This window comes from Pagrus major, chromosome 10 (assembly GCF_040436345.1).
Source record: "Pagrus major chromosome 10, Pma_NU_1.0".
NCBI lineage: Eukaryota > Metazoa > Chordata > Actinopteri > Spariformes > Sparidae > Pagrus > Pagrus major.
The window spans coordinates 5,412,531-5,425,513 of NC_133224.1; the positions used below are offsets into that span (position 1 = coordinate 5,412,531).

The 12,983-nt window shown below is 39.6% G+C and overlaps 1 long non-coding RNA gene across 1 annotated transcript in view; it reads left to right on the forward strand.

Moving 5' to 3' along the window:
• Positions 1-5,815, forward strand: part of LOC141003181 (uncharacterized) — a 102,501-nt gene extending 96,686 nt beyond the window's left edge. The window contains exons 4-5 of the long non-coding RNA XR_012179684.1: positions 2,709-2,836; positions 5,751-5,815. This is a non-coding gene — a long non-coding RNA (uncharacterized lncRNA). The remainder of the gene's footprint in view (positions 1-2,708; positions 2,837-5,750) is intronic.
• Positions 5,816-12,983: the final 7,168 nt, after the last annotated feature.

Sequence of the window (12,983 nt, forward strand, 5' to 3'; positions counted from 1 at the left end):
TCGGAAAAAACAAGAACTATGATGATAAATTATGTAATTATCTGCTAATTATCTGACACCAAAGTGAGGAATGAGATGGGTTTTGACTCATAGCAGCCCAGTCGTCAAGATACATCGTTAGCAGTTTCTGCAAACCACAGATACGTACAAGATTGAACGTGGCATAGTCCATGTACCTTATTGACAAAATGTGCCATAACACGTTCACATTACACTGTTATTAATTGACTTTCACATCTGAAGGTGAAAGGGATGGTGGTGGAGTTAAAGGCAACCAGGCTGCCAAATGAGCAACCGGAGTTTGAGTCAGCGTTTCTGCATTTGTTAGCGTGACACCATTGCATGTTTTTAAGGAGAACTCGGGACATTTTCAGCCGTGTTTGTGGCGACCAAAACTGATATTTTAAGCCAAACCATGATGTTCTCCTAACCCTAGCCAAGTGTTTGTTTTTTTTGCCTAAACCTAACCAGAGCACAAGCACAGCATTGTGACGTAAAGTTGCAACATGAAGAAACTTAAAGCTTGAAATTTATTTGTGGTTTTGCAGAAATGTACTTAGCTAATAACGGATGCCTGTAATGCATAAATAGATATTCTTTATTGCTAAAATACTTTACATGACCTTCAGTTTGGATTTAGTGAATATGTACATCTGTTGACACTGAGCTACTCATTTCTCTCGGGGGATATCAAACGCTCCAGATGTCTGCATACTGTATGAAGGGCAATATTCCTGAGGTTTGCCAGATGTGAGCTATAAAAGGCTGGAATGCTGCTGTTCTTCGGCTCCAGAGATCACTCCCTCGTCAACTTAAAGCTCCAGTAAATCCATCAGGATGCGAGAGGGTTATTTATTCAGTATGATTTAGTATGAATATAAACTCACAGTATCTTGGGTTTATTCTGGCGGGTATAATGAAGGAAACTGTTAAGTTTCTGATCAAATGGGGTTTTAATTATGTCTGATGAACCTCACTGGAAAAGATTCATATCAAATTAAGTCTGAGCTTACTTTCATTTGCCCAAAGCTCATCTGACAGACATACACAGCTATTTCAACCTTGTTTATCTGATATTCGCCTCTGAACCTCGTTCGTCGTTCATTAAAAATCCAGTATTACAACCTCAGAGATGTCTGTTTTTTGTTAATCACTACTTACAACGCTGCTCCCTCAACTATACATATATTTTTAATGGTTTTGCTACAAAAGCTCAGGGTGCCCTCTATATGATCGTATTTACTGGAGTACTTAGAGTGCTGTCTCAAGTGACAGGGAGAATGAGGGCTAATCAGGGGGATTTAACCTGAAAATATCTTGGGGACTCACGCTGTTAAACCTGTTGGAGGTTAATCAGCAGCATGGGACACACCTGGTCACGCTACGCCACTCGCATATAAGACAGAGCAGCAGCCAGTCCTGGGAAAGATATGCCACATTTATACTCATCCAGTCCGTACCGAGTTTTATTTTACAGATGCCCCTTGGAGAGATGGATGTATTTACACCTCCAATTTCTGGATTTATTCACTCTTATTTTACTCTTTATTGAGAAAAGACTGCTGACCAACTGGTGCAAGATGCATGAAGTGACAAAGTGTAAATGGGTTCAAAAGTAGAAAAAATATGGCGGACCGCCAAAGCAAAAACCGCCTGCAGAGCCTGACATTTTATCAAAATATTATTGCTGACACATTTCTACCATAGGCCTTCATCGGAGCATGACTAGTGTGAGCAGGAAATCGCTCATATGAGACAAGAAATCCCAACTAAAATGCAAATAGTCAACCAAAATACACACAAAATACTTAGGGACCAGTTTTTGACATGTCAAAATCAAATGATACGAGGAGGGTTCACCCTCGAAAGTGATCAGTATTTCTTCTCCAAAACTACATAGTGCCCCTTTAAAGAGACATTGGCACACTCTGTGCTTCAGAAGATCACTAAACATCCTCCTTATATTCTCTTATAAAGGTCACCCTCTCTGTGAGTCTTTCAGAAGCTTCACCATTAAAATCAGCTTACTTCTCTAAAAGGTAACTTCAGATATGGACATTGCGCTTAATGTAATAATAAATGTAGTCTTTATGATGCGTGTATTAGAAGGCATGTTTGAAAAGATAGCCACTGGCCTCACAAAAGCTCGGTGATACCCAGTGAAGTACTGCCTTTTCTAGTTTGTATTAAAGAGACAATGTGAACTTGTGCAAATGCTTTTGATGCGTGGCTTTTATGCTTTGTCAATATTTAATCAACACTAAGCGCCTGTGTTGTAACCACTCTTTGAACTCCAGATAAGCCTCATTAAATTATCTCCAGTTTTAAAAAAAAGAGAGGCTTTCCCGCTAGTAAAACCTCAGGGTTATTTTTGTGATGTTTTCATTGGAAATTCAAGCAGGATTCTGTGGCTTGACACTGACTTCAGCTCCCTGCTGCTGTCAAGAGATGCTATGAACTGGCGGTCCACAGCCATTTTCCATTTGTTGTCCTGTCAGTCCCCTTTCTGCCTCTGAGCAAAAAGTGACCGATGTTAATTAAATCAGGATGATCGAGGTTAGAAAGTCTTACTTTGTGAAAAGGGAAGGGCTGCTGGTTGAGGCCTTATAAGGCAGTGGAGGCAGGCTATTTGGCATGTGGATAATTGAGTTATTATTAGGGTAGAAGTGTAACCAAAAACAATTTGTCTATACTGTGTGTGTGTCTAGTTTTTGGCACCTGAATCTTAAATTGGGTGGTGAATCACCGCTCGAGTTCCAGACATTCTGTGTTTGCAGCGTCCCGTCGCCTTCCTGTGCTGGGAAAACTGTCTACACATGGAAACGAGGAATATACAGTAAGTCCATTCACACACGAATACAAAGTTAATGGTCTAGAAACGTTTATGTGTGTGCATATGTGTGTACTGTACGTGTTGAGTCACATTAACTCTGTTTTACAAAAATAACGGATCATGGCCGAGTCCAAGAAGAGAAGAAAACCCAAAAGAAATAAAACACAAGACTTGGACATAAATGGAGGAACAATAGAACAACAATAGTGTTATAAACCAATATTGAGACGTCAGTTTATCTGGTTATTCTAGTACCATCTCTACGTTGCTGAAGTTTAGCAGGTATAGATACCTTGTTTGCCATCTTGGTTTTTTGTGTTTTAGTATGCTAAAATTTGCTAATTAGCACCAAATACAAAGCACAACTGAGGCCGATGTTATTTGAAATTGACTATAAAATATGGATCATTCGAGTCTTGAAAATCTCCTGAGGTACAAACTAGCCATGGGCTAAATGGTTAGCATGCTAACTCCATTAGATATCTCTGCAAAGCAATACAATGATGTCGTCAGCATAACATCAAAACTGTTACTTCTTCACATTCTTTTGATGATTATAGCTATTTTTTTTTTTACATGTTATAAAATAAAATATTGCACCTTTAATAGAAAGAGAGACTAAATTGAAGACAGTCAAAGGCTTCATGACTTGTTGATCTTCAGAAAATTGTATTATTTGTACCCAAAATGCGCTGGATTATGATCAGTTTGGATAAGGACTGGATAAGGAAAAGTGTACTCAACATATGAAGTTTTGATACATTTGAAAACTTTAAATTCCTTTAAAACAATCAGAATGATTTGCTTGAAAGTTGATGCAATAACTTTCAAGTGAATCTCACATTGTTCAGTTGTTTTGCTGCTCATATTTTTCATTAAAATCTGTCGTATTACGTTCACTGACTTTGTAGCAGAACCGTTCGAGCAGCTATCACACCCAGATGATTTATATTTCACAGCTGCCTGATCAATTCTCAGCTATAAAATGTAATTCCTTTCCACAATCTGATCTTGGTCACATTCACAGTTTGAAGCTATTCTCTGCGGAGTTGTTCCATCTGTCTGATCATCACACATCAGATGTCAAGGTCAATCTACAGGAGATGCTAATAAATGTTGAAAGAGCACTTTGAAAGGCCGCTCACGTTCCTCTAATGTTGAGGCCCATAAAGCAGATGACAATTACTACCAGCTGTAATAAACTCTGTCAGGAATCCACTTGCACAGTCACTCTCGGCACGACGAGCCACATAAAAGTCATTTGCCACACACCAGCGCACGTCACCCATTAAGTCTGTCGTCATTCCAGGGGTATAAAGTTATCTGGCGTCATCTGTCCCGTCCTCGCTCTCATTACCATAATTCCCTGTGATACGTTGAAACCTGCTACCGGCTCACAGCGCTGGTATAAAAGCCCATTATGCTATTAATCAGGCCCTACACGCTCCTCATGTAGGAGTGTGAATGAGTATCACTGCCACTCTCTGTGTGACTTGCTGCAAGTGTGTCACATTTGTGTCTCTAATCTGTGTGTGTGTGGGGTCAGCATGTGTTTAATTTTGCATGGTTTCAGTGTGTGTGGGTGTGCGAAAGGCTTTTCTGAGGCTCGTGTAAATGTCACCGGAATATATTATTGGAACTCTATTATGTTTTTGTACGACAGAGAGGAAGAAATAATGCAGTAGTGCAAACGACGAGAGGAATAAGGAGTGAATAATTGAAGTGGAGGGAGGGATATTCCAGATTTGGCAACTTGAGAACACCAAGACGAGATGTAAAGTCAAAACTGACATATTATTACTTGGATTTATGTTACCTACATGTCTTCATTGCAGGTACATTTATTGTTTGAAATCTATTTTTACGTGTATTTTATTATTGGTGTTATTATCAGGGCGTTATCGCAAAAGAGAGCTTGCACTCAGTGGCCTTTCCTGTTTAAATAGAAGTAATGATGAAGATTATCACCTTATAAAGTCATTATGGCTAATGTGTTAGCCTATTTGCACAGCCAGCAAACATGGAGCAAGATTAGTATTCATTTTGTTTCATGTTTCTGGCCACATCATGATCGTAAGTCCAATATTCACTCTCCTTTCAGCTCCTTTTTGGTCTCCACCACCTCCTGAGAGAATAATCAATCCAAACAAGGAGCTGAAGGACACTAAAATGCGTTTTTGAGTTTGGTGATAATCAGTGGTGGAATATAACTAAACACATTTTCTAAAGCAGTATACTCAAGTACAATTTCATGGTACTTCTACTGAGTATGTACATTTTTAGACAATAGGTCTACTCCAATACAGAGACGAGCACTGCACATACTACTTTGCTAAATTCAAATTTTTCAAACCCTTTCTGTCCAGTAAAATTGGAGTCAATTTGAAAATGATTTTTTTTCCCCCCATACACTGAAAGTTAAGCTAAATAAATTATTTAGAAACCCTCTTGGATTAGCTGGAAAATGCATCATCCCAAAGATGAAAACAGGCTGTTTTTCTTATGAAAAGTTGTCTTTCTAGAGTTAAGTGGTTCTCAAAGGAGATAGTGTTACAAACATGATGATCTTATGGAATATGATAGATACATTTGGTCGATTAAACTACTCAGCAAAATAGTTCGAATGAGCTCAACCTTAAACATCTACAGCAGCAGAATGCAACATACACATTAATGCAGAAATAATATTTATTCCAAAACATCAGTAAAGTGTTAAAGGCGTGACTTTTACTTGTTGTAGCGACCTGGTTTTGACAAGACAAACGACTTATATAATTGCCACTTGGTCCAATGTAGCTTAAAATGCTCTTTATTACAATACAAGCACGTTTTTCGACGTGTTAGATTAATGTAAACATGTTTCAAATAACGTATCAATGTGGCAAATTCACAGATTTTCATTCCTGTTTTTTTTCAGACCTCACATTCTCCTCCATCCTAACCCCACTCAGTAATAAGCACTGTGTTACAATCAGCCTGGGTGTCCAGTTGGTTGTCCTTTTATCCACTCTGCCACCATTGGCAAGAAATCGGAAAAAGAGGAGAGGGGAAAGGAAATGTCACCAGCTAAGACTCATTCCTCTCCTCGCTGGTTCAGAAGCAAAAGCTCAGCAGAAGCTCCCATTTTCTGTCACAACTGCTCAACCTCCCTCACTGCCTTCTCACTGCTTCAGTAAATAAAACCTCCTCTGAGACGTGGACTGCCACCAAGTTGTCGTCTTTTGTCTGCGTGTGCACATTAAATGTTTTTTGTGTCTCGTCCTCCTGCGTCGCCAATAAAACGCCAGATTTCTTCAGAATTGGACCCTGCTGATTTCCAGGAGGGGAGATCTTGTGTCATTTTCCATAGATAAACACAGAGCTGGATATAAAAACCACATCAGACTGCACACACAGTCTCTAAACTCGTACTGTATATATCCTGGCAAACCACATATTTTTACATTCTTTGGCGAATGATATTTAAACATCATTTCCCCTCGTGATCTGTGCAGATTATTATCTCCACTGCAGAAACAGGAAAATACTAACAATGATTGATTTTATAATGCAAACATGAACAATGGCTTCTGGCCTTGCTAATCAGATCTGCAATTTACAGGAAATTTAAGCAACGTGGAAGCCAGTCAAATTTCCTCTTCGTTTGTTTGTGTCTTTGAACCTAAAGCAGAGAAAAGTCTGACCATCGGCCCATTTCACTGCTTCTTGACTGCGGTACGGATGGATGGACTGATGGAAAATCATCCATCTCTTCCAGCTGAGACAGCTTCTCTTTTTTTTCCTCTGCCCTTTCTGAAAATCTGGGTTAAATTTAACTTTTGTTCGTTTTGACTGCAGACAAACTCAAATTCAACAACAGTCAGTAATTAACTGCTGATTTAACAGAAGTTTTTGACATTTCTGCAAACTATGGATATTTTCACATGTGTATGTTCCATACGTGTATCAATCTTTCTACACTATGTGTAATGGCACATTCAGATTACCTGGATATGAGAAAGCTGCCATGTTAGTGGCAACAAAACTGGATATTTCTGACAAGATGTCAGGACATTTTTCAGCTGTGTTTATGAAGAGAGAACCAGCTATTTTACGCCAAAACATGCTCTTTTCCTAACCCCAACCAAGTCTTTTTTGTGCCTAAACTTAACCAATGCATAAGCACAGTGCTGTCACAAGATAAAATCATGTTAGCGGCAACAAAAGCAGATATTTATGACTAGATATCAGCACATTTTTCAGCTGTAATAGGGATAACAAGACCAATTACTTTTGACAAGATGTCAGGACATTTTCCAATTGTGTTAGTGGCAACAAAAACAGATATTTTGGATGAGACATCAGTACAATTTCCAGCCATGTTTGTGGTGACACAACCGGGTAAGCCAAAACAGGATCTTTTCTTAATACTTACCGTGTTTTTGTTCCTAAACCTAACCAGAGCGTAACCACAGCACATAAAATTAAAAATAGAACATAAGCAACCGCAATATGAAGCATTAAATAACTAAAAGTTTCAACATGTCATAAATTTTATTCTGCAATTGTGTTGAAGAGGAGAGGAGAGGTTGTTGAGGAGCCAACTAATAGGTGATTTACTGTTGCAGTGTGTTTCAGTGTGTGTGTGCCGAAGGTGCAGACACTTGCTGCAATGACTCATCCATTGATTTCCAGTAAAAACTCCCAGCTTTTCCAAAGCGTTGGCCATGGAATAGTGCAGAGCTGGAACATCAGACTGGTTCAGTAAAGATAATCGAGGCATGACCAATAGCACCAGAGGTGGGGGTTAAATCTCAGACGGAAACACAACCGTTCAGACTTTACCAAGACTTTGTTCCCCTTGCTTACAAAGTATGCACTGATGGTGTGCTTTGGATTAAAGTGTCTGCCAGATGCTGTTGGCAGATTACCCTAAATCTCTCGAGACTTTTTTCCTCAATGCGTGATTTTCTGAAGAAATGGCACTTGAACTTAAAAGGAGACGAGTCCAGTTGCCTACGATAGAGCACTTACAATTACCATGCCCTGGATGACTGAATTAACATATTAAAGGAAAGGGTTTCACACACAGTGGGCATGTGTCATCATACTGTTTACTACCATGTTTAGTAGTTTCTTTAAACTCCATAGTCCTTCAGACTGCCCGACAGATCTAACTTTTTTAAAGGTTGTCCTCATATTAATGTGACAAAAAGTAAAAAAAAAGAAAACATTGCACACACTTGAAGCAAGGTTTAGTAGAAAAGCATCAGCTTCTTCTTCAAGAATGATTTCTTGTGTGCAATCAGTTTAAAATGATCATCAGCGACAGTTCAAGTGAAGTGTTTTGCATGTATTAGCGGTTCTCGGTGCAGACTACTTTTTGCAAGCTACCTTTCTTTCCTGCCAGGTGGGTAATTGTATCCACCAGGTGCAAATCGGTCTGTGATTAGGTAGCTGGAAGGGAAAGCAGAGCTAGAGGTAGGAAATCAATTTGTCTCTGAGCAATGTGCATTCAAGGAAATCATTGACTCTTACAAGACATGATCTTCAGGAAAACAAAATCTTTACAGGTTTGACTGACTGAAATTCCTACGTTTAGGTTTTGAACACAAGATTCAATCAATGAAGCACTTTATTTGAGTTATTGGATATTTATAGTATAATCTACATTTTCACAACAAGTCAGTGTTAATAATTTAAGCTTTTCCGCAGTTGTAACTCAAATTTTACGTCAATTTACTCTTCTACACTACAATTAGGAGCTATAAACACAGCAAAAGTGTCACACATAAACTGCTTTTAAAGCAAATGCTGATGCATTTGGACAACTGGTTCATTTTTTTAGACTTGAAAGCTTTCAATTGAACACTGACGTGGTCAAAACAACCAGGCAGAGAGTGTTACCTGTCAGTCTGTATGACTTCCAGTTTTCTCCTCTAGGTGCATTTTCGTAAAAGGCTGGTGTGAACATAACCCACACTAAACTTAAAAGCAACATTAATCATTGTGTCCTTGGTCTGGACCAAATGAACCAGACTAAAGCTGTGAAAACACCCTAAAACTCCAGATTAATATTTACATATAACCACCCACCTAAATGCACCGAGACCTTGACCTACCAACTACAAAACTTAATTACTTTAAATAAAAATGAGCCATATTCATCTACTAGCCAATCTGACGTTTAATTAAAGCCCCATATCAAGCCAATATATCAGCAGCTCAATATGGCAGACTGACTTGAGCCATGACAGGGTGATGTGACCAGTGGAAATTTATCATTTAATTTCTGCGGCAATAAAAAGCCACCTGTTTCTCCAGAATAAATATGGCTAATTTCAAACTGAGAAGGAGAAGGGAAATCACTTTGAAAATGAAGTTGTGTGTGCGTGTGTGTCAACGTATGTAAACCTCTGACTCGTATGTAAACTGCAAACTGGTCCATTATTGTAGGGTTGATATCTGCGCAAATACAAGCACACATAATAAGTGAGGAGAAAAGGATTGCATCAGTTTTTGTGCAAGTTATCAGATATGTAAAAGTTCATACACTCTATCTTTACCATTTATTTGAGTGTAAATGGGACCATAGTTTACAAAATGAACATCATTCTTTGTTGAAGAAGACTTGAAACCAACGATTGAGATCATAAACTCATTAGGAATGTGTTTACTGAGTGATTTTCTCATAAGCTTACATACAGCCAGACTTCTTCTTGAAACCAGTAGGGTCGCTCCCTGCTGGCTTAAGGCACTTCAACACCGGCTTAACTTTTCAAAGCTCTGTCCATTTTTTATGCAGTCAGTGGACCGTAAACTTCCAGATATCCTTCTGTGACTCAACAGCAGCTGAGTCACCCGACCTCTGCTCATCTCTCCACAGGTTGTTTTACCCACAGACAGAGATTAGACACTGTGGACACTGCAGGAGAAGATTAATAGCAGAGGTTACGCACTGTCTGAGATGATGCACCCGCAAATATCCCCTTGCAAGCAGAAGCTATAATGAGAGATTTTTTTGAAAAGTTCATTTTCCAAAATCACACAAACAAGAAACAATTTGGCCTTTTTTTCTGAGGGAAAGACTGAATCTGAAGAGCTGGCTGCTCATTATAAACCTCTCTGTCATGACAGTCGAGGCAGCCAGAAAACACAACAGAAGCAAATGAAAAATAGTTGGCATTTTAGTCTTTATAAATGCCATTACTTCTTATTTTAACATTAACTTTGTCGTGCGGGCTACATTTGCACGATGTCTGAAGGGGCCAGGAGACGGTAGTTCCTTCTTGTTCTGTTACATACCTGTGTTTGTGACCTTTTGTAAGCCTGCTGATGAATGGTACACTTCCGCTGCTGCTGTTTTTCAGTGCAGACTGCACATTTCACATTTATCTACAGTTCAGTGTCCTCATAGAAATGTTTCACCAGCAAGTTTGACAGATTCTGGCTACATCATTGGGCCTCAATACAGAGGCACATTCCTGATTTGTTCCATGCTGGAATGGACAGTGGTGATAAATCTTATCCAACCACATAATAAAATATAACAAGTCAAAATGTTTTGGGGGGCATTTCCAGCTGTGTCTGTGGTGACAAAACCAGGTATTTTAAGCCCAAACCTTATCTTTTCCCAACCTAACAGTGGTTGTTGTGCCTAAATGGAGAAGCAGCACTCTGTTATTATATCTGGAATAAACTCCCAGAAAACTGCAGGTCAGCTCCAACTCTCACCTCTTTTGAGTCAAGGCTGTTGAAGCAATTTTAAGGCTTTGAACTGCACTGTGACTTTTATTCTTTAGTCTTGTCTCTTATAAACCAATTCGATTTCAGCTTATTTTCCTATTTCTTAACTTGTTTTAATGTTTTGTTTCTTGATGTCTTCCCACCTATTTTTAATGTATTTTGAATAATGTAATTGTATGCCCCTGTAAAGCACTTTGAGTTGCCTTGTGTCTGAATGGTGCTATACAGTGTTACAAGATTAAATTAAAAGCATAAAGACGCAAAGTTTCAACATATCCGAAGTGACATGATCTGTAATAGCCACAGTGTGTTGCAACCAAGAGAAAATAAGTAAAAGAACATTTTTGGACGAATTGCAAACAAGATGCTAATAATGTCTCGTAGTCAAGTCGACAAAAATAGTATGTCTGTCTTAATATTCACAATAAACATGATTTCAAATTAATTTTGAGCTCTAACAAAATGTAAATTGTACTCAAACTCTTGTTGGTCTTCCTTTCTATCCGATAAATATGAATTATTCGTACGTTGGAGCCACAGTAACTGAAGGAGAGGATGATGCGCTGACAGTTAGATGGACCCTTTCTGCACGGGTGGATGGATCGGTGGAAAAACTCCATCTCCTTCCCCCCAAGAGAGCGACACAATAGACACAGCATGTGCAATAGATCCCTCTGCTCATCTCATCTCCGTGTTCACTCATGCACATGGAGTATGTTTTTGTGATCGGGTGGAAGCTATAAGGGGGGAGAGTCAAAGCAACAGCGCCGCTCTGTTTACCTGTTGCCAGCATGGATGACTCGTCCAGAAGAATAGATAAAGGGAAAGTGGATAATGCAAGCAAGGCTCAGAGATAACCAAGCCGTGAATGTGTGTGTGTGTATGTGTTCTTGTACCTCAATTTTTAAAAGGATATTTTCTTCAAAGGGCTTTCGTAAATTGGTTTAAGTGTCAAGGTCGAATTACGATTTTGGTTGAGGATCCTCGCTATAAATGTGTGATTTGTGTTTTATGAACAGAGTACATCTTAGAGTGGTGTGTTAAAAATTGTACTCATATCTCCAATTTCCTCTTCTCAGTATAGAAGGACAACAATTTTATTCGTGAATCTTCAGCGATGAGTCTTGGCAGTCTTTTCAACTGCAGTCGATTGCCTTGAAACATTTCAACCCACAAGGGATCATGCAGTTCTTATGTGCAAATAAAACCACTGCAAAATGTCAACGCTATACTTGGAACATTTTCCTAGGATGCTACCGGCTATTTGAAGCTTGAACTGTTACGGGCACAGTGCTTTGAGTGAAATGCAAATGTCAGCTTGCTGACATGCTCACACCAACAGTGTACAATATACTGACATTTAGATGGTATAACCCTTACCATGTTCACCTTCTTGTTTGACTGTGTTAGCATGCTAAGATTTGTTAATTGACACTCAATACAAGGCTGAGCATTGGACAAATGGTCATTTCAAATTAATGATACATCGATACAGCGTTATTTCAACTCTTTCTACCGGGACATGGGCAATCCATTCTCTAGTTGTTGGGACATTTTACAGCATTAGAGGTGCTACAGGGATCATCAAAGTCATTGGGATTCATCTGGGAACCATGAATGTCTGTACCAAGCTCCTGCCATTCAAGCTCAGACAGGTTGCTGTGTTCTTTTGATGGTTTCATGTTCCTGATTGTGTGTTGGTCCATGTGAAATAGGAATATGAGCTCCTCTGGTAGGTCTCTGGGGTCCACTTACCTGGATGACCGTAAGCAGAAGGGGGAAGCATCCTATCCGACTGCTGCCAGAGAAGGCACATAGCTTCAGAGACGTGCCACCAAGGACTGGCTCTCATCCCTTGGAGAGGTGGGGGTGGAAATGAATGAAAGGCCTTTCTGTAGCAGTTCTTGTTGATCCAAGCTGGAAGGTAGAGGAGCAGTTTAGTCAGACTGGCTTACAATTCTGCATTTTGTGTCCAATGCACATTGCCAATTTAGTGTATAAGTTCTCCCATGTGCCTGAAGTTGTTTTTGGGCCCTCCCCCCAATCCAGGTTACACTGATCACTGTAAGATAGATGTCTGAGTAAGGAAAATGGCCCTGGCCTTGCGCAGGAGAGTCTTCTGGTCCAAGAAAAAAGTATTCTCACTGGACCAGTCATTGATACCTGAAGACAGGATGGGCAAGGTCAGGATCCTTTACCTAAATAAATATATAGTCTGTGGTTGTGAAGCTTGCTATCCACTCGGACCAATGCATCCACGACTGGGTCTAGACAAGCCACACTGGAGTCGCCCATGACCACTATCTGTCGGGTTGGATCAAGGATCTAGTTGACCTTTTTGTGCCCTTGTGCTGGAGGCGAGAGCATTTTTTCAGTGGAGCCAAGGGACTGATAGTGATGTCTAGTTGACAAGGGTCCAGAGGGG